Raw genomic sequence first — 25,805 nt, forward strand, 5'->3', positions numbered from 1 at the left:
CTCCTATCTCACTTAAAGACAACTCCATTTTTCTAGGTGCTCAGACCAAAACATTAGTCACTTTTTTTTTTAACATCTTTATTGGAGTATAATTGCTTTACAATGGTGTGTTAGTTTCTGCTGTATAACAAAGTGAATCAGCTATACGTATACCTATATCCCCATATTTCCCCCCTCTTACATCTCCCTCCCACCCTCCCTATCCCACCCCTCTAGGTGGACAAAAGCACCTAGCTGATCTCCCTGTGCTATGCGGCTGCTTCCCACTAGCTATCTGTTTTACATTTGGTAGTGTATATATGCCAATACCACTCTCTCACTTCGTCCCAGCTTACCCTTCCCCCTCCCCATGTCCTCAAGTCCATTCTCTACGTCTGCGTCTTTATTCCTGTCCTGCCCCTAGGTTCTTCAGAACTTTTTTTTTTTTTTTTAGATTCCACATATATGTGTTAGCATACGGTATTTGTTTTTCTCTTTCTGACTTACTTCACTCTGTATGAGACTCTAGGTCCATCCACCTCACTACAAATAACTCAATTTTGTTTCTTTTTATGGCTGAGTAATATTCCATTGTATATATGTGCCACATCTTTTCCATTCGTCTGTGGATGGACACTTAGGTTGCTTCCATGTCCTGGCTATTGTAAACAGAGCTGCAATGAACATTGTGGTACATGACTTTTTTGAATTAAGGTTTTTCTCAGGGTATATGCCCAGTAGTGGGATTGCTGAGTCATATGGTAGTTCTATTTTGAGGTTGTTTTTTTTTTTTTTTTTTTTTTTTTTTTCGGTACACAGGCCTCTCACTGCTGTGGCCTCTCCCGTTGCAGAGCACAGGCTCCGGACGCGCAGGCTCAGCGGCCATGGCTCACGGGCCCAGCTGCTCCGCAGCATGTGGGATCCTCCCGGACAGGGGCACAAACCCACATCCCCTGCATCGGCAGGGGGACTCTCAACCACTGCACCACCAGGGAAGCCCTAATTCTAGTTTTTTAAGGAACCTCTTTACTGTTCTCCATAGTGGCTGTATCAATTTATATTCCCACCAACAGTGCAAGAGGCTTCCTTTTTCTCCACACCCTCTCCAGCATTTACTGTTTTTTTGATTGATGGCCATTCTGACTGGTGTGAGGTGATACCTCATTGTAGTTTTGATTTTCATTTCTCTAATGATTAGTGATGTTGAGTATCCTTTCATGTGTTTGCTGGCAATCTGTATATATCGTCTTTGGAGAAATGTCTCTTTAGGTTTTCTGCCCATTTTTGAATTGGGTTGTTTGTTTTTTTGATATTGAGCTGCATGAGCTGCTTGTATAAAAACATTTGTCACTTTTGATGCTTCTCTTTCTCTTATATCCTACACTTAATCCATATAGAAATCTTTTGGATCTACTTGGATATATCAAGAATCAGAACACTTCTCACCACCTCCACTGCTTACCACTATGGTCCAAGTCAGGGCCAATAGTCTGTACCCCTGCCTTTCTCTCAGCCACAGTCAATTTCTATAGAGCAGCCAGAGTGATTTCTTTATAAATTAAAGGTCAAATCATATCAATCTTATGCTAAAAATCCTGCAGTGGCTCCACCTTTCACTTAGAGTAGAAGCTGACATTAAAACCAGAGTCAGAACTCTCTGATTTCATCTTCCACTACTCTCTGTCCTGTACATTCTCCTTTTGTCCCTGTAGATTCATTCTCCAGCCTTTCCCACTCTCCTCTCTTTGCCAGGAGACTGGCCACAGGAATCTTCAAACATGCTCCACTGCTTTTAGCTTGAAGTTGATCAGTCGATGGCAGGCACTGGTACAGGATGGGGAAACGGGAACTGAGAGAGGTTGGGGTATTTAGTCCTCTGTTTCTTTTCTTGCTAAGCCTGGTTGTGGTCATGACTGTGTTGCTTTACCAAAGACCACATCTGCTAGCAGCCCTCTCCTACAGCCAGCCCTCCCAGGTCCAGAAATCCTGCTCTCTGCTGCCCCCTTCTGGCCCAGGAGTGCTAAAGATATCCAGCTAGTGCTACCTCTCCAGGCCCTGACCTTGATGATTTATCTTAACTCTGTGCCCAGCTTTGTAAATAGCCTTTTTACTTAACACTCTTCAATTGCTCCTTTTTAAGGTGCTCTCTGCTTTCTGTATAACTTGATCACTTCCTCACCGTGGCTCATTCTGTTCAAGCAACACTTTCCACTCTGGGCTTCCTCTAAGCATGCTAGGCACAGTCCTGCCTCAGGGTCTTTGAACTGGCTCTTCCCTTTGCTGGCATGCTGTTCTCCCGGATATTCATGCATCCCTTCCTCATGTCCTTAAATCTCTGCTCAGTTGTCACCTTCTCAGTGACCACATCTCTCTCTGTCCTAATATTCATAAAAATTGCAGCCCCTCTACCCTGGCAGTTCCAATCTTTATTTTTTTTTAATTAAAAAAATAGTACATATCCTCTTATAACTCACTACATTATTTATTTATTTGTAATTTTTTTCACTATCTTTATCCTCTCACTGGACTATAAGATCCTTGAGGGCAAGGATTTCATCTGTTCTTTTCACTGATGAAACTCCACTACCTAGAACAATGCCTGGAATATGGTAGGTGATAAATGCATGTTTGTTGAACGAGTAAAAGTCTGAATATATTCCACTTTGTTCTTATCTCTCAATGGATCCCACCATGTTTTCCCTTGAAATGTATAACCCAAGTGCATAACTTATTACTCCAACTAAACTGTGAACTCTCCAAGGGGAAGAATTAGCATTTATACCTGAGGTTGCAAAGCAGAGGCCCTTGGGCTGGACTTGGCCTGCAGGAAAGTTTGTTTGTACTAAAGTACTGGCCCACACAGTGTTTCAAATATTATTTTGATTTATCTTTCCAACATTAAAAAATGGGGATATTTCACTTAAGATGTAGATTTCTGGTTTCCACACCAAATCGGGTCTGGTCATATATCACATCGTGTTTCTTATTTTCTAACCGTGTTTCTTATTTTCTAACAGCCAAGCAGGGCTTTTCTCTTTAGACTGGGCATGTCTGCTCCTGTGCATCAGGGCTGTACCTCTTCCTGTTGTTTCCCTGACCCCTATAAAGCTTGTGTCAACCAGCCAACTCCACTAACTTACTCATTTGCTTGGCCCTTGTAGACACAGAAGTTTGCAACCCCTGAGGGTGAAACATATCCCAGGGAGACAATAAATGTTTAATGATAATGATGTGATACTGATGATGGAGAAATATGGGTTGAATTTCTACTTCTTTTATTCTTTTTTCTTGTAACTTCTCTTCATCTACTTGTTATATCAATTAGTGTTGATGTCTCCAGATATAATTGTGGATTTTTCTTTTTTAAGTTACATCATTTTACTTTTTGTATTCTCAAATTCTATTATTAGGTGCATACATAGTTATGATTATATGACTCCTGAAGAAGACCTGAAGGACACCGAGGGCATTTTCAACCAACTTGACTTAATTAACATGTATAGAACATTTAACAATAGCAAAGTAAACATTCTTTTCAAGTACACATGGAATATTCACCAAGATAAGTCATATTCTAGGTCACAAAATAAATCTCTGCAAATTTATAAGGACCAAAATAATACAAAGCATGTTCTCTTGACCATAATAGCATTCAACTAGAAATGAGTAAGAGAGAGATACAGCCAGAAATCTCTAAATAATTAGAAATAAAAAGATACACTTCTAAATTACCCATGGATCAAAGAAGGAATCATAAAGGAGATCCTAGTACTTTGAGTTAGACAAATGAAAACACAACGTATAAAAATATGTGTGATATAGCTAAAGAAATGCTATAGGATCCTGTAGGACATTAATTACTCATCAAGAAGAAAAGTCTCATTACAATGAGACTTAGCTGCCACCTTAAGAAATTATATAAAGGAAAGCAAGTTAAATACAAAAGAATCAGAAGGTGGAAATAAAGAGCAGAAATCAACAAAATAGAAACCAGAAAAACAGTAGAGAAAAATCAATGAAACTATAATTTATATTTATAAATATCCAGTATGTTCAATTTAAAAAGAGAAAGTACAAATTACCAATATCAGAAATTAAAGAGAAGACTTTAGAGATCCTATGGAAATTAGAAGGTTAATGAGGGAATATTATGAAAAACTTTATACTAATAAATTTGAGAATTTACATGAAATGGAAAAATTGCCTGAAAGACCCAAACTCCCAAAACTCACTCAAGAAGAAATAGATAGTCCAAACAATGCTATACCTATTAAAAAATTAAATTTGTAGCTAAAAACTTTCCAACAAAGAAAACTCCTAGCCCATATGAGTTCAGTGGTCAATTTTACCAAACACTTAAGGAAAGAATAATACCAATTCTAGAGATGTTTTCCAAAAGTGGAAGAGGATGGAATATTTTCCAATTTATTTTATGAATCCAGTATCAACCTAATACCAAAACCAGACAAAGACATTACATGAAAAGAAATCTACGGCCCAGATATCCCTCACAGACATAGATGCAAAAGCCCTTGGCAAAATATTAGCAAATTAAATCCAGCAATATATAAAAAGGATAACACATAATGAACAAGTGGTTTTATCCTTGTAATGCAAGGTTAGCTCAATATTTGAAAATAAATCAAAAAAGAAAATTAATCAATGTAATCACCGTATCAACAGATAAAAAAAAGAAAAATGATTATCTCAATAGATTCAGAAAAAGCATTTAGCAAAATTCAACGTCCATTCATAATAAAATCTCTCAAGAAACTAGAGATAATAGGGAGGTTCTTCAACCTAATAAAGATCAACTATGAAAATGTATGGCTGGGACTTCCCTGGTGGCACAGTGGTTAAGAATCCACCTGCCAATGCAGGGTACACGGGTTTGATCCCTGGTCTTGGAAGATCCCACATGCCATGGAGCAACTAAGCCCGTGCGCCACAACCACTGAGCCTGCACTCTAGAGCCCACGAGCCACAACTACTGAGCCCACGTACCACAGCTACCGAAGCCTATGCATCTAGAGCCCGTGCTCCTCAACAAGAGAAGCCACTGCAACAAGAAGCCCAAGCACTGCAATGAAGAGTAGCCCCCGCTCACCGCAACTAGAGACAGCCCATGCACAGTAACGAAGACCCAATGCAGCCAAAAAGTAATTAATTAATTAAAAGAAAAAAAAAAGAAGATGTATAGCTAACATCATATTTAGTATATGAAAGACTGAATGATTATCCCTAAGATCAGGAACAAGGCAAGGATATCCACTCTCACAACTATTCAAAATTGTATAGAAGACAAGAACAAGAAATAAATGGTATTAAGATTAGAAGGGAAGGAATAAAATTGTCTTCACTTGCAGATGACATGATTATCTGTGTAGGAAATCCTAAAGACTCTACAAACGATATGTTACAACAGTACCAAAGACATGAAATACATAGAGGTAAGTCTAACAAAATACATGCAAGATATATATGCTCACATTTACAAAACATTGATGAGAGAAATTGAACTAGACCTACAAAAATGGAGAGATGTACTGCATACATGGATCAGAAGTCAGTGTTGTCAAGATGTCATTTCTCCCCAGATTGATCTATAGGTAAATGCAATCCCAGAGTATCAGCACCTGGTGTGAGCTGCTGAGTGCTCTGGACACTCCTGACCACTCCCATGAGGCCAACGCCCAGAGCATCCTTAACACTGAAGTGGTCCTCCCAGGATATAAACTGGAACAGGCTGCTGCCCTCCTTAATACGCTCCTGAGGCTTCCATGTAGCTTTGAGAATCAAGTTCAGAATCCAAGCAGCCAGAAACACAGGCCCTGTGTTTCACGACCTGGACCCGCCTTCTCACAGCCTGCATCTGCTTACTCTCCCTCCAGGAAGACTCCAGGCTTCTATTTTGGGACAGATTGATTTAGAAAACTTTCTGTCACTAAGTGGAAATCTGTGTTCCTGTAACACCCACCCTGGATTAAACTCCCAGAGACCAGAGAAGTACAATCTCTCACTCTCATGAGAGCCTTTAAGCACTGAAATGTGAGCATTCCCTCTGAGTTTTTTCTCATGTTTGTTAAAGGTCCTCTGCTAACGGAGGTATTACTTGATGTACTGACTTGCTCTACTATTAGTGGCCTTTTTCTCAGGAAGTTCCAGTTGATAAATGTCTATTTTAATATCTGTCACCTAGAGCTGAATGCATGGTCCCATCAGGGCCCAGAGTACAGCAGAATTTGCCATCTTGTTTTCTTACACAGTAAGTCTCCTTGTTTGGTCTAAATTGCATAATGTTTGGTAGCCTCATTTACGGATAATTCATGCTTGGAACTTGACACTGCCTAAAACTCTGATGTGTTTCTTGTATGTGTTGTTTTTTAGCCATTTCCTCAGCTGTACTTGCGTCATATTTTTGAGTGTATTTTGAGTTAACATTTTTACATGTATTTTATTTGCTTGTTATTTACTGTGACATTTCCTTCAAACTTTCTGAGACAATGGTGAATTCTGTTTTTTCCTCTGCACCCTCTGTCCCCCCTCACCAATGGCTTTTTTTTAACATCTTTATTGGAGTATAATTGCTTTACAATGTGTTAGTTTCTGCTGTATAAAAAAAGTGAATCAGCTATATGCATACATATATCCCCATATGCCCCCTCTCTTGCATCTCCCTCCCACCCTCCCTATCCCACCTCTCTAGGTGGTCACAAAGCACTGAGCTGATCTCCCTGTGCTATGCAGTTTCTTCCCACTAGCTATCTATTTTACATTTGGTAGTGTGTATATGTCAATGCTACTCTCTCACTTCGTCCCAGCTTACCCTTCCTGCTCCCCGTGTCCTCAAGTCCATTCTCTACATCTGCATCTTTATTCCTGTCCTGCCCCTAGGTTCATCAGAGCCTTTTTTTTTTTTTTTTTGGATTCCATATATATGTTTTAGCATACGGTATTTGTTTTTTGTTTTTCCCTTTCTGAGTTACTTCACTCTGTATGACAGACTCTAGGTCCATCCACCTCACTACAAATAACTCAATTTTGTTTCTTTTTATGGCTGAGTAATATTCCATTGTATATATGTGCCACATCTTCTTTATCCATTCATCTGCTGATGGACACTTAGGTTGCTTCCATGTCCTGGCTATTGTAAATAGAGCTGCAATGAACACTGTGGTACATGACTTTTTTTTTTGCGGTACACGGACCTCTCACTGTTGTGGCCTCTCCCGTTGCAGAGCACAGGCTCTGGACGCACAGGCTCAGCAGCCATGGCTCACGGGCCCAGCCGCTCCACGGCATGTGGGATCTTCCTGGACTGGGGCACGAACCCATGTCCCCTGCATTGGCAGGCGGACTCTCAACCACTGTGCCACCAGGGAAGCCCCTACGTGACTCTTTTTGAATTATGGTTTTCTCAGGGTATATGCCCAGTACTGGGATTGCTGGGTCGTATGGTAGTTCTATTTTTAGTTTTTTGAGGAACCTCCATACTGTTCTCCATAGTGGCTGTATCAATTTACATTCCCACCAACAGTGCAAGAGGAACGGTTCCCTTTTCTCCACACCCTCTCCAGCATTTATTGTTTGCAGATTTTTTGATTGATGGCCGTTCTGACTGGTGTGAGGTGATATCTCATTGTAGTTTTGATTTGCATTTCTCTAATGATTAGTGATGCTGAGCATCCTTTCATGTGTTTGTTGGCAATCTGTATATTTTCTTTGGAGAAATGTCTGTTTAGGTCTTCTGCCCATTTTTGCATTGGGTTGTTTGTTCTTTTGATATTGAGCTGCATGAGCTGCTTGTAAATTTTGGAGATTAATCCTTTTGTCAGTTGCTTCATTTGCAAATATTTTCTCCCATTCTGAGGGTTGTCTTTTCGTCTTGTTTTCCTTTGCTGTGCAAAAGCTTTTAAGTTTCATTAGGTCACGTTTGTTTATTTTTGTTTTTATTTCCATTTCTCTAGGAGGTGGGTCAAAAAGGATCTTGCTGTGATTTATGTCATAGAGTGTTCTGCCTATGTTTTCCTCTAAGAGTTTTATAGTGTCTGGCCTTACATTTAGGTCTTTAATCCATTTTATTTTTGTGTATGGTGTTAGTAAGTGTTCCAATTTCATTCTTTTATATGTAGCTGTCCAGTTTTCCCAGCACCACTTATTGAAGAGGCTGTCTTTTCTCCATTGTATACTCTTGCCTCCTTTATCAAAGATAAAGTGACCATATATGCGTGGGTTTATCTCTGGGCTTTCTATTCTGTTCCATTGATCTATATTTAAGTTTTTGTGCCAGTACCATACTGTCTTGATTACTATAACTTTGTAGTATAGTCTGAAGTCAGGGAGCCTGAGTCCTCCAGCTCCATTTTTCTTTCTCAAGATTGCTTTGGCTATTCAGGATCTTTTGTGTTTCCATACAAATTCCCCTCACCAATGGCTTTCACCAGCTCATGTGCAGGAGTTCCTCACTAAGTCCCCTAAACACCTCTCAATACTCTTCACTTTGTTCTCTCTGCTGTACCCCAGCTTAGTTTGATCTTCATCCAGAAATGGAATGCTTATCCTGGCTGGTCACACACACCTATTCCCACCCCTTCCAGTCCTTTCTCTACACTGAAGCCAGGCTAATCTTTACAAAATAGTTCCCAACATCCCATTGCCTAAAACCCTACATATTTCTATTGTTCATATCTCTTATATACTCATCAGCATTCATTCATTCATTCATTCATTTACTCAATATTTCTCAATATCTACGATGTGGTAAGCACTGCTCCAGGCACTGGGGACACAGCTGTGAGCAAAATAATACAAATTCTCTGCCCTCATGGAGCTTATATTCCAACAAATGAATGCAGCTCCTCGTGGCTCCCTGCACCCTTGGCTCACTGGCCCTTCATTCCTTCACACTAGTCATATTCCCTCCTGGCACAGGGCCTCAGAAGGACAGGCTGGTCTCTCTCTCTCTGGAATTCTTTTCTCTCGTCTTTGTAACTCTTGTGTATCTTTCAGAAATCAGCTTAAAAGTCACTTCTGTAGGGAAGTCTTCCTTGCTTTTCCCACCTAGATGAAAGTCCCCTTTGATGTGCTCTGACAGTACTGACCTTCCTCCCTGTCACAGCTCTTACTGTACAGCCATTTGTGTTATACTCTGATTGACCATTGACCTCTAAGTCCTCAGTGGATTTTGGGTTCTGTGAGGGCAGGGGCTCTGTTTTCACTCAACACTGCCATGAGTGCCCAGTACAGAGTAGGCACCCATTCAATATTGTTTAAAGGAATGAATTTGTGCCTTCATCCAAAACTATTAAAATTTGGCCTGAATGGAATGATAGCTGCAACTAAGAACCTGATCTGAAGATAGCATCCAAGGAAGCATTAAGTAATTTATTAGTAGTCTTTAAATCAGTCATCAATCTGTCTAACCTTATTTGGATTCAACCCATATTTTTCCCATCTCATTTGCAAGATCTCATGGGAGCCTTTTCTAAAGCTCAGCTCACTATGTCAACTGCATCCCCCTGTTCGGCCAACTATCCAAAAAGCAAATGAGGTTTGTTTCATGCAACTAGATTTCGTGCATAGCCTTAACATACTTGGTCCTCCATCCTCTCACCTGTGAGATGCTGGGCTACATCAGGTGAATTCCTGGATTCCTTCTGACAAAGACTGGGAGCCAGTGCTGGGGGTTGGCTCATTGATGATGCAGGGGGTGAGGTGAGATGCTATGCTCCCAGCTCCAGCTTCACCCAGATAGCCAGGGGAGGTATTTGCAGACAGAGGCTAGGTGGGGACCCCTTTCCCAGTGGCAGGTGAGTCAGTGTGGGCCAAGCCAGTCAGGGAGGGAGCAAGAATAGCATCTTTGAATCCTGGGATGCTCTCTGCTCTCCTCGCATGCCTTGGCTGCACCCACAGGAACCGAACAGTGTATCTCAATCCTAGAACGGGTGGAATGTGTTACAGCCTGATAGGTATGAAGCAATCTGCAGAGAGGCAGGGAGGAGCTCTACTTCCCAGTCAGTGCAAGGACTATGGGTCCTGAAGGCTGGGCTGCCCCTTCCATCCTCCCTGGGCCTCCTGCTACAGCCAGGATATCAAAGGCTGCATTGTGCTTTGAGAAGCACTTTGGGTCCTTCATGTATCTGGCGACCCAGAATAGCCAACACAGTATCGAAGGAGAATAACAAAGTAGGAGGACTGACACTACCTGACTTCAAGACTTACTATAAAGCTACAGTAATAAAGACAGTGTGGTATTGGCAAAAGACAAATATATCAATGGAACAGAATAGAAAGCCCATGAAATAGACCCCCGTAAATACAGTTAACTGATCTTTGACAAAGGAGCAAAGGCAGTACAATGGAGCAAAAATAGTCTCTTCATCAAATGGTGCTGGAACATCTAGACCTGTATCTGTTCTAGACACAGACCTTCCATTATTCACAGTAATTAACTCAAAATGGATCACAGACCTAGATGTAAAATGTGAAACTATAAAGCTCCTAGAAGATAACATAGGAGAAAACATAGGTGACTTTGGGTATAGTTATGCCTTTTTAGATATAATACCAAAGTCATGACCCATAGAAGAAAAAATAAGCTGGACTTCATTAAAATTAAAAACTTCCATTTCTGCAAAAGACAATGAAAAGAGAATGAGAAGACAAGCTACAGGCCTAAGAGGAAATATTTGCAAAAGACACATCTGATAAAGGATTGTTATCCAAAATACACAAACACTTAAAACTCAACAACGAGGGTTTCTCTGGTGGTGCAGTGGTTGAGAGTCCGCCTGCCAATGCAAGGGACACTGGTTTGTGCCCTGGTCTGGGAAGATCTCACATCCCACGGAGCAGCTGGGCCCATGAGCCATGGCCGCTGAGCCTCCGCTCCGCAACAGGAAAGGTCACAACAGTGAGAGGCCCGTGTACCGCAAAAAACAAAAACAAAACCAAAAAAACTCAACAACGAGAAATCAAACAACCCAGTTAAAAAATGGGCCAAAGACCTTAATGGACACCTCACCGAAAAAGAGAGGCAGATGGCAAATAAGCATATGAAAAGATGCTCCACATCATATGTCATCGGGAAATGCAAATCAGTATACCGCTAAACACCTATTAGAATGGCCAAGATCCAGAACACTGACAACACCAAATGCTGGTGAGGATGTGGAGTAACAGGTATTCTCATACACTGCTAATGAGAAAGCAAATAGTACAATCACTTTGGAAGACAGTTGGCAGTTTCTTATAAAACTAAACATACCCTTACTATATGACTTAGCAATTACACTTCTTGGTTTTTACCCAAAGGAGTCAAAAATTTATGTTCAAACAAAAACCTGCACAAAGATGTTTATAGCAGGTTTATTCATAATTGTCAAAACTTGGAAGCGAATTGGATATCCTTCGGTAGGTGAATAAGTTGTGGCACATCCAGACAATAGAGTAGTTTATTCAGTGCTAAAAAGAAATGAACGATCAAGCCACAGAAAGACATGGAGGAACCTTAAGTGCATATTACTAAGTGAAAGAAACCAATCTGAAAAGGCTACATACTATATGATTCTGACTATACAACACTCTGGAAAAGGCAAAACCATGAAGACAAGAAAAAGATCAGTGGTTGCAGGGGTTGGGGGTGGAGTGTGATGAACAGGCAGAGCACAGAAGATGTTCAGAGCAGTGAAAATACTCTGTATATTATAATGATGGATATTTGTCATGATACTTTGTCCAAACCCACAGATTGTACAACACCAAGAATGAACCCTTGGATAAACTATAAACTTTGGGTAATTATGCTCTGTAAATGTAGATTCATCCTTGGTAAAAAAAAAAAAAAAAGTATTGTTTTGGTGAGTGATGCTGATAGTGCGCGAGGCTATGCTTGTGTGTGAGCAGTGGGTATATGGGAAATCTCTGTACCTTCCTCTCAATTTTGTTGTAAACCTGAAACTACTCTAAAGGTAAATTTTTAAAAAAATGAACAGAGCCTCAGGGACATGGGAGACAATAACAAAAGATCTAACATTGTGTAACTGGAGTTCCCAGTTGAGAGAAGAGAGAGAATGGAGCAGACACTTTCTCAAAGACACAAATCCAAGAAGCTCAGCAAGAGAAATTAGAGAAAATTGTATCTAATCACATAATAGTCAAAGTGTTGAAAACCAAAGGTAAAGAGAAAATGTTGAAAGAGCTAGAGAAAAGACCCGCTACACATAGTGGGATATGACAGACTGTCTCGTTTGACCAAACTTGAATCAAGCGCCTCTGAGTCCTCTTTCTGACTAGGATCCAACCGAGGGATTTGTCCTTGGTCCATTTAGTCCAGTTTTAGCAAGAATCCTGCTGAGTCAGTTTAGCAAAATCCCTCACTCAGTGTCTGATCACTCTCCGTATCTGATCAAATTCCTCATCCCCAATCCTCAATATCTTAGCACCCTGGCATGGATGGCTTCAGCAAGAATCACCCGATCCCTGATTTTTTCCTCTTAGTAATTTTCCATTTACTGACCCCATCCTGTTCCTTGGCTATAAGTCTCCACTTGTCCTTGTCATATATGGAGTTGAGCCTGACCTCTCTTCCCTGCTGCAAAACCTCACTGCGGTAGTTACTTCTTGAGTAAAGTCTTTAACGAGTGTCATGAATAATTTTTCTTTAAAAAAGTCCATTCCAAAGACCTCTGACTTCTCATCACAAACCATGGGAGCTAGAAGCCTGTAAAACAACAAACACTATACGGAACGTCAGAATTGATTTTTAAAAAGTGAGACCCAATTGTATGCTATTCACCAGATACATATTTTAAATACAAAGATAGGTTAAAAGCAATTGGATCGAAAAAGATATCATGTAAGGTGTAAGCATAAGAAGGCTGAAGTGGCTGAAATGGTACATGAAAAGACATACAATCAGTAATGTGTGTGCTGATAATAGATCTTTAAAATATACAAAGAAGCAACTGACAGAACCAAGGGGAGAAACAGAAATTCTATAATCACAATTGGGGATCTTAACACCCTCTCTCAGCAATTAAAAGGACAACAAAATAACACACAATTGAAAGAACACAGAAAATCAGTAAAAAATAAAGATGTCCTGAAAAACACTTGCTCATTTTGACATAATTAATATTTATGAAACACTAAATCCTGTAACTATAGAATAGACATTTTTTCTCATTTACATGGTACTTTTACCAAGACAGATCAAATTTGTGGGAGAATATGACCCATGCTCAAACTCATACCTCATCTGCAGATGATCTAGATACCACAACCAAATACATCTTTGTAAGGACACTAACTTTAACTGTGACATTTACTTAATTACAAATCTTCCATCACTCTCCATTGCCTACAAGGTTAATTTAAATCTTTTCAGGCTGACATATAAAAAGTTGCACAAGGCTTCCCTGGTGGCACAGTGGTTGAGAGTCTGCCTGCCGATGCAGGGGACGCGGGTTCGTGCCCCGGTCCAGGAAGATCACACATTGCCGCGAAGCGGCTGGGCCCATGAGCCATGGCCGCTGAGCCTGCGCGTCCAGAGCAAGTGCTCCACAATGGGAGAGGCCACAACAGTGAGAGGCCCGTGTACCACAAAAAAAAAAAAAAGTTGCACAATCTGGCTACCACTCTCACCCCCGTGTCATGACTCATTATACTCCATTCCATACCATTATTTTGGTCACAGTTGATATGGACTCTGTATTATCAGTCAAACCTACAATGCACATTTGACTGCCAAGTCTTCAGACATTTCTTTCCCACAACTTTTATGCTCTCCCTCACATCTTCAGTCAGGCTTGCCTGCATTCTCCAAGGTACAGCTCAATTATCTTTTCCTTCACTTTGTCTCCTCTGATCAGAGGCTGGAGCTTCTCTCTCTCTCTCGCTTTACTGAGCTTCACTGAATTGAGATTCTGTCACCTGTCACATGCTGATTCAACTGGCTGATTCTTGATTAAAAATGACCTGACCTTGAGGAGAAGGGACCTTTGGACTATGGCTAGTTACAATCAGAAGCAGAATTTTGGGCAAGCATGGAGCAGGCAGGCAAAGAGATAGCCACTTCCCAGCTCAGCCAATCTGTAGGACTTGACATTAAAGAATTAATCTGGCTCTAAAAATTGGAAGAAGTAAATCCCTGAAGAGGACATGGCTGGTTGGCTTTTGAAACATCTCAAATAGTCTGTAAATAAATCTAAAGTAAATGTTAACTATTCCTCTGAAATGCCACATGAAGAATTTGGTTTCTTTGTCTCCAGGGAGACCCTTCTTTATTAGATAACCAATCAAAGCTTGCAAAGAATTATTGATCACCTACTAAATGAGACTGGCGGCTTCTTAAAAATAAGGAATTAGCTTTGAGCAGTAGCAAAGAAGCAGTTCAGAGTATAGAAGTACCAGATACTCTACTCCATAGCTTTGGGTAGGAGATGGGAATTATCTGCTTACAGCAGGCTCAGGCTTCAGGGTTTTGCAGAAGGTAAGTAAGGATACTGGCACAGCACCAGTACTGCTGTGTTGGGAAATGGCTCACCTACCCTCTCCATGGAGGACAACTCATGATAGGAAAGTTACGGTTATGAAGCAAAACCAAGCAAAGCAAGGGGATGCCGCCTGATTTGATGCATGTTTAACATCTTCCAGAAAATAGTGGCTTCATGTAGATTTACTCAGGAAGCGACCTTGTGCAAAGGGTAAAGGGTCAAGATGGCTCAAGTTTGAAAGAAATAAGGGAGAGATTTTTCCACTACAGTCTTGGAGATCTTTAGTTTTCCACACTTAACATCTCTTCCAGTGAACACTACAGACTCTCACTATTCAAAATGTCATCCATAGATCAGAAACCTCAGGATCACCTGGGAGCTTCACCTCAGACCTACAGAACTTGCATTTAACATGATTTCAGACAAATTTTTTGCCCATTAATGTGTGCAAGCAGCACAGTCATCATACATACCCAAGGACCAAATCTGGACCCACAAGAGCCAGAACAAAAAGAAACAGGCATTTGTCTCTTAGAGATCAAGCCTAGAAGGAGGAAAATATCAGTACATATAAATCATGTTTATAAGTGTGCTTAGAGGGCTAGAAATTATTAGAATTTTAGAATTTCACAGTTTTAAGTCTGCTTTTTACAAGAAAAAGCTTACTGGCCATAGGATGAGAAAGAACATAGGGCAAGCATCAATGTTGGAGTAAACCCTTGCTCTTGTGTGAGTTGTGTGCAGTCTGTATTATGGGAATTTGAGCCCAAGGCAGAAGAACTTTAAGGAAGGTACCAGGAGACTGCACTCAACTTTGTAAGTCTGGAGCATTCCCATCCTGAATGTTTTAGAAGAGGCTGAATTTGGTTTGGACATCTCATTAAACATTTAAGGAGACCCATAACATGTTAAAAAAATGTAAAGATAATTTCAAAACAACTTATATCTCCTAACTTAGGAAAGCACATTCATTTTGGAAATTTTCTAGCTGCCCCCAACCCTAACTCTCTCATGTTCTTCCGATCCCACCACTAGGTGGGGCTAGTGTGCAGCCAAGGTGAGACTCACTGCTCTAAACCACCCCCTCACTTTACTGCAGGGGCAAGTGAGGAACCCAGGAGTGAAAGGGATGAACCTAAGGCCTTGGGTCTGGAATTCCACCGTCCTGACATTAAATCCAATGAGTGCTGCAACCAAGGTCCTGGTGAAAGGGAGAAAGAATAAAGAGACTGGAAAATAGGCTTGGTGGGGAAGAACTGGGAGGATGCCTCTATTTACAGAACAGAGGAAGAAAACATAGCAAAAGAGACCGGAGCAGGCTGAGAGGAAGGAACCAGCCACCAGGGAGGTGAAGGGATGGTTAACACTGTCACAGGCCTCAAAGAGGTAAAGCGAATAGACGGAGGAAAGGCCTTTGGGACTGGCCATTGGGAGGTCATTTGCATTCAGTGCAGCTTAATGGTTTACATAGTTCCAGAGCCAGGCTGCCTGAAAGGCATTTTGGGGCCATGTGAGAACATCATGTGCCTCCGTTAGCTCACCAGCTCGGTAACTTTGGACAATTTAATTTATCTTTCTATCTCAGTTTTCTCATCTGTAAAATGTGTATAAAATATTAGTACTTGCCTAATAGGACTGTCATAAGTTTAAATGAGCTAATACATGCAAAGCACTTAGAATGGCGCCTGGCACAGTGTGTGTGTATCATCAATATATATTAGTTCTTATTATTACTGTGGTTATTGGTGGTGAGCTTTGAGACATGATTTTAATTAGATGGTGGGAGAGGTATCTGATTTTATAATGTTCTCATGGGGTTTTGCATCTCAGCCAGCATCTCTGCAGAATACTCTCCAAGTTAGCAGTTACTAAGGAGTTCAGAAAGATAACTGCAGTCCTGTCTGCAGAAGTGAGGCAGACCTAACCAGGCCTCACTGAGGCCTTTTTTGTGATAGAATGGATTGTCTACCCTGGTACTCCAGTATCTTATACCCCACCCTGAATTTCAGTAACCCAGTACTACTAAATTAAACTGATCATCACATTTTTAGCTGGCTTAGTTGTACAGGACACACTCACCCTGCAGAATATCATCCCCTGTATTGCAGTGCTGGCAGGAGACCTACTCCTTACTTGCACAGAGTCAACTGTTGGCCTCTACCTGGTTGCCCGTGGGACCCCATGCACCAGGGACTTCACATTCGGTAGGGAAGGGGAAAGTGGACAGGAGACAGGGAGGGGTGGGAGAGGGAGAAGTGGGGAAACTGGCTCATTGCACTCTAGAAAGCACTCTCTAGATTACAGACACCCTGAAACACAGCAATTGGAGGAAAACCCCACAAACAACCTGCCACCAGCAGCAGCCAGGGTGTGGAAGTCCTGGGAACCAGCCCTGTGTGCTGTGCTATCCCTGTGATCGGGCCACTGGGTGTCACTCTTAGTGTATGTTCATTTGGGGTCTGGTTTCTGAAGATGGTCCAGCATTTGCTGAAGTCTCCATCCTCTTCCCCCAGCTTCCCTCCCTGTGCTGGTGTACCTCTCCTGGGAGGCTTTTCTGACCACATGGGCAGTATACTGAGAGTAAAACTGCCCCAGAAGCTGACTTCTGATCTACACATGGGGGAATAGCCTGTCTGTCATGGAAGTAAGCAGAGCCCAGCAACCGGAACGAAGTTATAGCAGCGGCAGCTTGAAAACGAGTTTGGATTTTTTTTTTTTGGCTACGTTGCATCTTTGTTGCTGCGTGCGGGCTTTCTCCAGTTGTGGCGAGTGGCCTCTAGAGCGCAGGCTCAGTAGTTGTGGTGCATGGGCTTACTTGCTCTGCGGCATGTTGGATCTTCCTGGACCAGGGCTTGAACCCGTGTCCCTTGCACTGGCATGTGGATTCTTAACCACTCCATCACCAGGGAAGCCCCGAAAACGAGTTCTTAAAACATAGAATTTCATTAATTTTGTCCTTTGTCATTGTTATTTCCTTCTTTCTATATTCTTTATTTTTTATTTTATTAATTTATATTCTTATATTTTCATTTAATTCTTCATGCTATAAAATCAAACACTTAGATGAAATAGAAATTAAACCCAGAAAGAGGACTGGGAGGTAAAACAAGAACAGATAAAACCTTTAGAGAAATAGAAATCATGTTTAAAAAAAATTTTACTGTTATTTACCCTCTTGAGAACTTAATGTACGTTTTCCGTATGAAGATTCATGTCTTCATTCTGGAATATTCTCAGTCATTTTCCCTGTGAGTACTGACTCCCTTTCAGCCTTTCCTTCTGGGAGTTCTATTTGATGATGCTGGGCCTCTCATTCTATTCTGTCTTGCTTGGTTAATCCTTCTGTAGTTTCTACAGCTACATTCTGGGTGATTGCTGCAGATCTGTGTTCAGGTTCCTGGATTTTTTTTCCTCTGCTGTGCTGAATCTTGTATTTAACCTATCCTTTAATTGCAGTACATTTTTGTACTGCATGAAAATGCATGTACTGCATTTTGTACTGCATGTACATTTGTACTGTACACTTTTCTACGAGTTGTTATTTGGTTACTTATCAAATGTGTCTTTTTAAAAATCAAATTTGTATTTTATCAAATCAAATTTTATCAAAAAAATTTTGGTTGTTGTATTTGGCTATTTATCAAATTTGTCTGTCCATAATGCTCTATTCTTTCATTATGGTTCCTAATTTTAAAAATCTTTTAAGTTACTTTAACACACTTATTTTAGGTCTCTTTCATTTCCAGTTCTTTTATTTCCCATTCTTGCTATGCTAATTCACTGGCTGGTTACAACTGCTGGTCCTCTCTCCAGGTAGTTAATTTCCTTTTGGATTTGTATCTCTTTAACTGTGAACTACCCTGAATGAGTCTTCAACATTTAAAAGAAAAAAAGGGTGGGGGGGCTTTTCATGAGCCCTGCACTGTGAAATTATCTTTATAGAGTAGTTTTTGTCATTGTTTCTGTTGTCTTCCTAGAGAATCAACATCCAAGGGCCAGTTTTAATCACTTACTCTCCTGATTGGGATTCCTGTAGAGTGCAGGGTAAATTCAGATCCTACACCTTCTCAAGTAGCGAGTCTGGGGGTTTGATTTTTTTCCTCACAGATGCATGGCTTCTTCAGGGTTTCCTTGGAAAGTAGAAGTAAGTTTTCTAATTCCTTTTTGATGGAAAAACAACACTTTCAGGCTTCAAGCTTCACGCAGGGAGCAAATGTCCAGCTCTCCTGCTTTACACAGGCCCACCGTCATGTCTAATAAGGAGGGGGGGGTGGGCATTAGAAGACCAGCCCAGCTCTGAGGACCAGTGTTCAGGCTGAGAACCCTCAGGGTCCCCATGGCATCTCCTCCCATGAACCTGTAGGACTCTGAACTCCGCACTTGTTTCTGGCTCCCACGGATTTCCCTTTCTTTCTTTAAAGCGGTGTATTAAAATATTTATCTTTGTAACATTTTATCCTACCTTGACACTGAGCCATTCAGTTTATCTTCTGGTTTTCTTACCAGAAGTTTTCAAACAGGGTCCTCTGAGCTGTGGGGGCAGAAGGAAAAGTGACAGGGTTACTGACCCTTCCCCACTCGAAACCCTTCCCTCTACCTTGGTTTAAACAGGCAGCTCTTCTTGTACCCTGCTCTACAACAGACTAGCAGTGTGACTCTGGCAAGCACTTAATCTCTCTGTGCCTCAATTTCTCCATTTGTAAAAAGGGAACAATAACAGTGCTGTCTCACAGGACTATTGTGAGGATTAAATGAGATAATATACATGAAGCAGTCATGTCGTGCCTGGTTCAAAATAAGCACTCAGTAAGTGATCTTTGAGCTTTGAATGACTGAGCTCCAAGTTATATTTCTTTTTAAAAATGATTCTGAACAAAACAAACAAAAAACAGTATCTTTTTAGATCTAGATGGGGCTTTCAAAACTATTTAGATATATTCTAGACTTGACACTTTCTAAAACACCTAGTTTGAAAATTCTTTACTTCTACATCAACACTATAGTAGGAAGGTTAGTTTTAGCCAAGCTTGGAATCTAGCAGGGTGGCATAAAGATCTCTATTGTTTATGATCATTTTCTTCCAGCCCCCTGACATTCTTTCAACCCCACTTCCCATCCCTTAGCAATTCTATTCTTTTCTTAATGATTTACAATGAACTTGTTGTAACATTTGTACAAGCTTCCTTCTGACTAGAGTCAGCCTTGCTTCACGGTTTTTCAACGTTGTGTCACCTGTCCCCAGAATTTTTTGCTAAAATCGCCTAACTATAATGTCATTTAATGGTCTAACTTTACATATATGGTAACCTCTTCTACATTTCCCATGAAAGTGGGGATTATGTAGTTTCAAGGAAAAGACAGGGTTAAGGGAAGGGCTTTGCTTTGTTTCATGAAAGAAGGTGCTACTGGGAGGTGCACTTTCATTCCTGCTTTGATCTACTCAGCAATTGTTCAGCTCAGTTCTGCACTCATGAGCCAGTAAGAGCTTTTCTTACTTGGGAGCATGATACATTATGAACCAAAGAGATGATGAGTCAGGGTTCAGCCATGAAATATGTGGGTTGATGGTCTTACACCACATCCCAGTGTGAAACACAGAAAGTGGCAGTTCTATGGCCTTAATTCAGGTGCAAGAACTCTTATCATCTTCAGTGACAAGGTGAGATGCTCTCTTTGGGTCCAGGGAAGAGACAGGAAATCAGAGTATGCCTGCTTCTCTGCAGGTTGCTCATATTGATATAACATCTGCATAACAGCTGACTATGTTCCTAGTATCATTGGAAGGTCCAAGCCCTTCAAGGTCAATAGGGTCTTTTTAAGTGAATAGGGTTGTTCCAGTGCTACCAAGAATTTGGAGCTACGGTCACAGTTGAGTTGGCGACCTGGATAATAGTTGGTGGGTACAATTGGTATGAAACATCCAGGGTTACGCAGAGCATGCTGTCAAATGTTCAGTGGAAGGAGAGAGAATATTAAGCCAGGTGCATCCAACCACTTAATGCTACTGTGGTTTGAAGATATAATGTGGTTGAGAGTAGGATAGAAGTCTCAGTATCAGAAGGTTGTGATTATTTGAATGGAAGGCTGGTGACCACATCAGACCATGGAGTGTCTCAGCTTACAGCACAGTCTCAGCTGCAACTCTGACGTACTAATACTCAGAGAGGGTGGTCACAGCCAGTCCTGGAATGTTATAGATATTATGTCAAAGGCAGGACAGCAGGGAAAGTATGGGCTCTTTCTTCCCAGTCTTTTAAAGGGCCAAAGCCTGACACTTTCTTCAGAAGGCCAATAGCCACCTCATTGCCAAAATAAATCAGGGCCTCCGTGGTCAAAAGCAGGGCTATGTTTCCATTACTGTAAGTTAACTTATATATATGATGTGAGGTAATGACCCAACTTCATTCATTTGCATGTGGCCATACAGTTGTCCCAGCACCATTTGGTGAAAGAGTATTCTTTCCTCCATTGATTCGGCACCTTTGTGGAAAATCAATTGATCATAGGTACATGGGTTTATTTCTAGACTCTCAATTCTATTACAATGACGTATCCTTAGATAGTACCACACTGTCATAATTTCCATTGCTTTATAATAACTTTGAAACTGTGAGTTCTTCAACTTTGTTATAGCCAGTAGCTTTGGTTATTCTGGTTCCCTAAAATCTCCATATGAACTTTAATATCAGCTTGTCAATTTCTATTTAAAAAGGGAGCTTCTGGGCTTTTGATAGGGATTGCATTGAATCTGCAGATTAATTTGGGGGTATTGCCATTTTAACAGTATTAAGTCTTCCAAATCCATGAATATGAGATGTTTTTCCATTACTTATATCTTTAATTTCTTTCAACAGTGTTTTGTAGCTCCCAGAGTATAAGTTTTGCATTCTTTTGTTAAATATATTTCTAAGTGCTTTATGATTTTGGGGGCTTTGGTAAATCGTTTTCTTAATTTCATCTTTGGATTGTTCATTGCTAGTGTGTTGAAAACAACTGATTTTTGTACATTGTTCTTATATCCTGCAAACTTACTAACCTTGTTATTAGTTATAATCGTTTTTTAAAAATTGGATTCCTTATGACTTTCCACTTATAAGATTGTCACCTGACACTAGAGATAGTTTTACTTCCTTTCTAACCTGAATGCCTCTTATTTCATTTTTTTTGGCCTCAGTTTCCTTTAAATCTTGCAATCTTCCGACCTCACTCATCACCTGGGGGTGAAAAGGGCAGTGCAGTGTCAGCTCTGTATCCTCAGGTGCTCTCTCTCTTTCTGCTGTCCCCCTCTCAATCTGGGCTGTAGCCCCTGGCCTTGAAGGCGAGGGGGCTAATAGGCGCAGGTGAGAGCAGGAAGGAGGGGGAGGCAGAGAGGACGCGGGCGCCGGGTCCGCCCGCTCCTGGGACCCGACTGCCGGGCAGAAGCAGGCTGGCAGCGCCTGCTCGCGCGCACCCCGACTATTGCAGCCCAGCGGCTCGGGAGCCCAAAGGGGGTGTGGACCACAGGGAGGCAGGGAGGGGGCAGCGCGCGGGGCGCCGGGCTCCGCTGGGCAGGGCGTCCCCACCCGGGCGCCGCGAGCAGCGACCCGCCCCAGGACCCACCTCTCGGCCAGCGTCGGGAGCCAGAGGCCCCTGCCCGGGCCCCTGCGACCGGTTCATGAATCCTGGTCCTCGTCTGGGGTCTCGAATTCCAAGGCGAGCAAAGCGAAATAGGAGAGCTCGACATCCATGATGCGGGCTCTCGGGGTGGCTGCGCAGGGGGCGCGGCCGCTCGCTGCTGCCATCTGCTGGACGCGTCGGCGCGTGTCCAGGCCCCGCCCCGCCCGGGCTTCTCCCTGGGTGCTGGGCTGTGAAGGGGGACGGATGGGGCCCTGTGTCCTGCGGCCAACAAGGGGGTGCTTGAGCGCTGTTTACCCCCTTGATTCTGGGGTCTAAGGACTAGACCATGATAGGAAAATAGACCCTTCATCGGGAGGGGCTGTGAAGAAAGGATTGGCTTTGCAGGAAGACAGTGTTCACTTCCAACTCTGCTTCTCACCAGCTGGGTGTAGTCTGGTCTTGAGCAGGTGACTGCTGTCTCTGCCTCTTCGCCCCCAAGTGTAGAAGGTGGCGACTGGACACGTGGATAAGAGATTAGGGGTTCCTCCAGTCTGCTAACTTCTGTCCCTACCTCCCCCTTCATACACCTTATCACTGACTCATTTGTTACAGTTATTTATCATCTCTTTCCCAAGAATGTTAGCTCCATGAAAGAATAGATGTGTCTGCTAACTTTACCACTGTACTTACATTCCCTCCTAAACCTATATCAGTGAATGCCCGCCCCATAATTGGTGCTTAATCAAAATTTGTTGAATGAAACCCCCAGATCATCTTCAATATTTCTTTCACTCTCCATACTTCAGGGTTCTATAAATGTAGGTTGCATTATTCTTTGCCAAAGTATTAATTAGGAAAACTCCATGGTACCCTGGTCAAGAGCCCAGCCCTGGACTCATCCTGTCAGGCTCTGAATCAGGGCTCCATCACTTGCCAGATGTGTGACCTTTGGAAATTTACTCAGCCTCCCAGGGTCTCAAATTCTTCATCTGTAGATGGAGATAATGACTGTACCTGCCTGACTGGGTGATTGTGCTGTGTCAAACAAGTAAACTCATTGAAATACTTAGTATAGTGCATCCACATGAAGCCCTCAATATACGTTAACTATCATTATCACTGTTTACTTGCACCCATCTGGTTGGAACTGAACGGGTGACAAGCCCACCATCTCTCTTTCTCCTTGGGTGGCCTGCTAGACCTTTCCCCCATCCATTCCTGTCTGTTTGCATTTTCCTGCCTGGGAATGTGTGGTGAGCTCTGCTGCCATGGGGATTTCAGGGTGTGGTCCTTCCTCTGGGTCAATTACGTTGCCAAATGAGGCTGGCTTGTGTCCCTGTTTCCATCTCTTTGCAGTGTAGTACTCAGGCAGGGACCAGGCAAAGAGGAGCAAGTTTCTGGTTGCTTCCCTTCACAGTCTCCGGCCCTTCTCATGCAATTGCAGTAAGAATCTAACTCTGTCTCTTTGTTTCACAGGCTTGTGAGTATCTGAATCAAAGTGCTTTCAAAGCAGCATAAATTCATATACGAAGGTGCTATGGTCCTGAGTCCTTTCTCTCTATTCCAGGCTGAGATTAACTTCCTTCTCTAGGACTAAACATTTTCCCCAGTTGGGTGAACTCAGCTTAATGAAACACCCCAGTGCTTCCCAGAACCTCACAATTAACAAAATGCTTCCAGGGATCTTTCTGATTTTCTCCTCCCAACCACTCTGTAAAGCCCACAAGGCAGGTATTACATTTGATAGCCAAGGAGCCCCACCCTTGGATAGCAGCTCAGCCTCTCAGCCTCACACTGGGGCAGGGGGAGCTCCAGATTTGAATGTGGGAACCCACACCTCTTTGTCTAGGGTACTTTTCACCTTACCCAGCTGGCTGTGATGAATTAGATTGTTGAAACTTAGACCATTTAAAAACCTCAAATAACTTCTAATGGGAAAACAATCTTCTTTTCCCTGCATAATTATGAAGACATGAAGAAAGGGGTCAATAGAAATAAGATGGTACTACCCCCATGAGGATGTCCACATCAATTGGTGGCCACCGGGAAGGGGCAAGAGGAAGCCTGCACTGGGTTTCTCCATGGGGCTCGGCTGGGAAAGTTGTCAGAAGACCTGTATCTGGGCTGATTCCTCGCAAGGGAATGGAATCAAGACCTGGGAGCAGAGGATTGCTTTGTTTAGAAGTTTCTTTTGAACTTTGTTTTGATTCCAAGAAGGGTGATGAACAAGTCTCATCCAGAAACAATAAAATATTCCTAGATGTTGGAAAACCACCTGGTGAAACCTTTGGGACACACTTTTTCTACCTTTAACAAGGGGAAAGAGGAAACCTCTCTGGGCCAGCTTCACCCATGGCTGCCACCTCACCCTTCACGAGCTGCTGCCTGGGCTGCCCTCATTAAGGCTCTCTACTCCACAGAGAGCTCCTATCATTCCTTCTTGAGGGGTCCTGTGACAAGTCAGGTGAAACAGGCCAAGTCAGAGTTGTCATCCTCACGATGTGGGATGATTCCAGTGCTGAGTGAAGCAGTAAGCAAATTAATGTATGGGATAATATATATGATCCTATTTAGGAATGTTTATATATATATATATAATGTATAAATTATATATATATATATATATACACACACACACACACATTATATATATGTAATCTTTCTCACAGAAATGGGATCATATAGGCACTTCCCTGGTGGTCCAGTGAGTTAAGACTCCACACTCCCAATGCAGGGGGCCCGGGTTCAATCCCTGGTCAGGGAACTAAGATCCCACATGCATGCCACAACTAAGAAGCCCTCATCCCACAACTAAAAATCCTGCATGCCACAATGAAGATCCCACATGCCACAGCTAAGACCTGGTGCAGCCAAAATAAATAAAATATTTTAAAAAAAGAAATGGGATCATATATACGAGTGTCTGGAATGTAGAGCCAGAGGTCTGGAAGGATGCTCCAAATTGCCAGTGGCTACCTCCAGAGAGGGAACTGAGCTTTGGTTAGGGGTGAATTTGTTTGAAAGGGGACTCACATTTTTACTCCATATATAGTTTGAACTTTTCCATGCATATATTACTACTGTAATGATGCCATTTTAAGCAGAATACCCAGCTTTCCTGCAGGATGGTACTTGCCTCACCCCTCTCTGCAGGGGCTCCTTCTTGTCCTGCACCTTTATAAACACCTCTGAAATTTCCCTCTGCAACCTCCACCTTTCAGCTCTCCCTCTCCCTGAATCCTCCCAAATCTGCTGGACATTCTTCTTAGGACCTTGTGTCAAACCTGTTCTTATATCCCTTTCCACCCATCTTGGCCTCTTCATCCAGTCGGACTCTAAGGCACCCATTTTGGTGACTCACCAGCCACTGATTCTCTCACCCAGTGTCTCCCTGCCACACCTGCTTTGCCAGCTGGGAACTGTCTGCTGTCCCTCCTTTGTTTCAAGGCTACTGGAAGAAAGACACAAGCTCCCATGACTGGCCCCCTGCAAACTCCTAATAGCCAGCCCAGCCCATCCCTCACTGCGCCCAGCAATCCTCTATTCCTTTCTAATCAGCTTATTACACTGTCCCATGTACCCTTCCCCGCCTTCTCCCTGTTTATATTGTAGCCTTACCTGTGGCTTACCCCAAATGTCCACCTCTTTCCTCCATATTCTTTACGCCTTCACACATCACATTCTCCAGCTGGCCCACCTCAGAAGAACCCTGTCTCAAGACAGGCTCTGTGGGTA

At 42.3% G+C, this 25,805-nt stretch overlaps 1 protein-coding gene across 2 annotated transcripts in view; it reads right to left on the minus strand.

Annotated features, from left to right (window-relative positions):
- The window catches only part of ABLIM3 (actin binding LIM protein family member 3), a 181,607-nt gene extending 159,373 nt beyond the window's left edge, over window positions 1–22,234 (minus strand). Inside the window, exons 1-2 of one of the 2 annotated variants that reach the window (XM_067032124.1) lie at window positions 22,074–22,234; window positions 18,937–19,005 (exon numbers count right to left, since the gene is read on the minus strand). The gene's annotated coding sequence lies outside the window, so the exon portion shown is untranslated. The remainder of the gene's footprint in view (window positions 1–18,936; window positions 19,006–22,073) is intronic. The other variant, XM_067032118.1, reaches the window with a different exon arrangement.
- Window positions 22,235–25,805: the final 3,571 nt, after the last annotated feature.

The sequence above is a fragment of the Kogia breviceps genome, chromosome 4 (assembly GCF_026419965.1).
Source record: "Kogia breviceps isolate mKogBre1 chromosome 4, mKogBre1 haplotype 1, whole genome shotgun sequence".
NCBI classification, from domain to species: Eukaryota; Metazoa; Chordata; class Mammalia; order Artiodactyla; family Physeteridae; genus Kogia; species Kogia breviceps.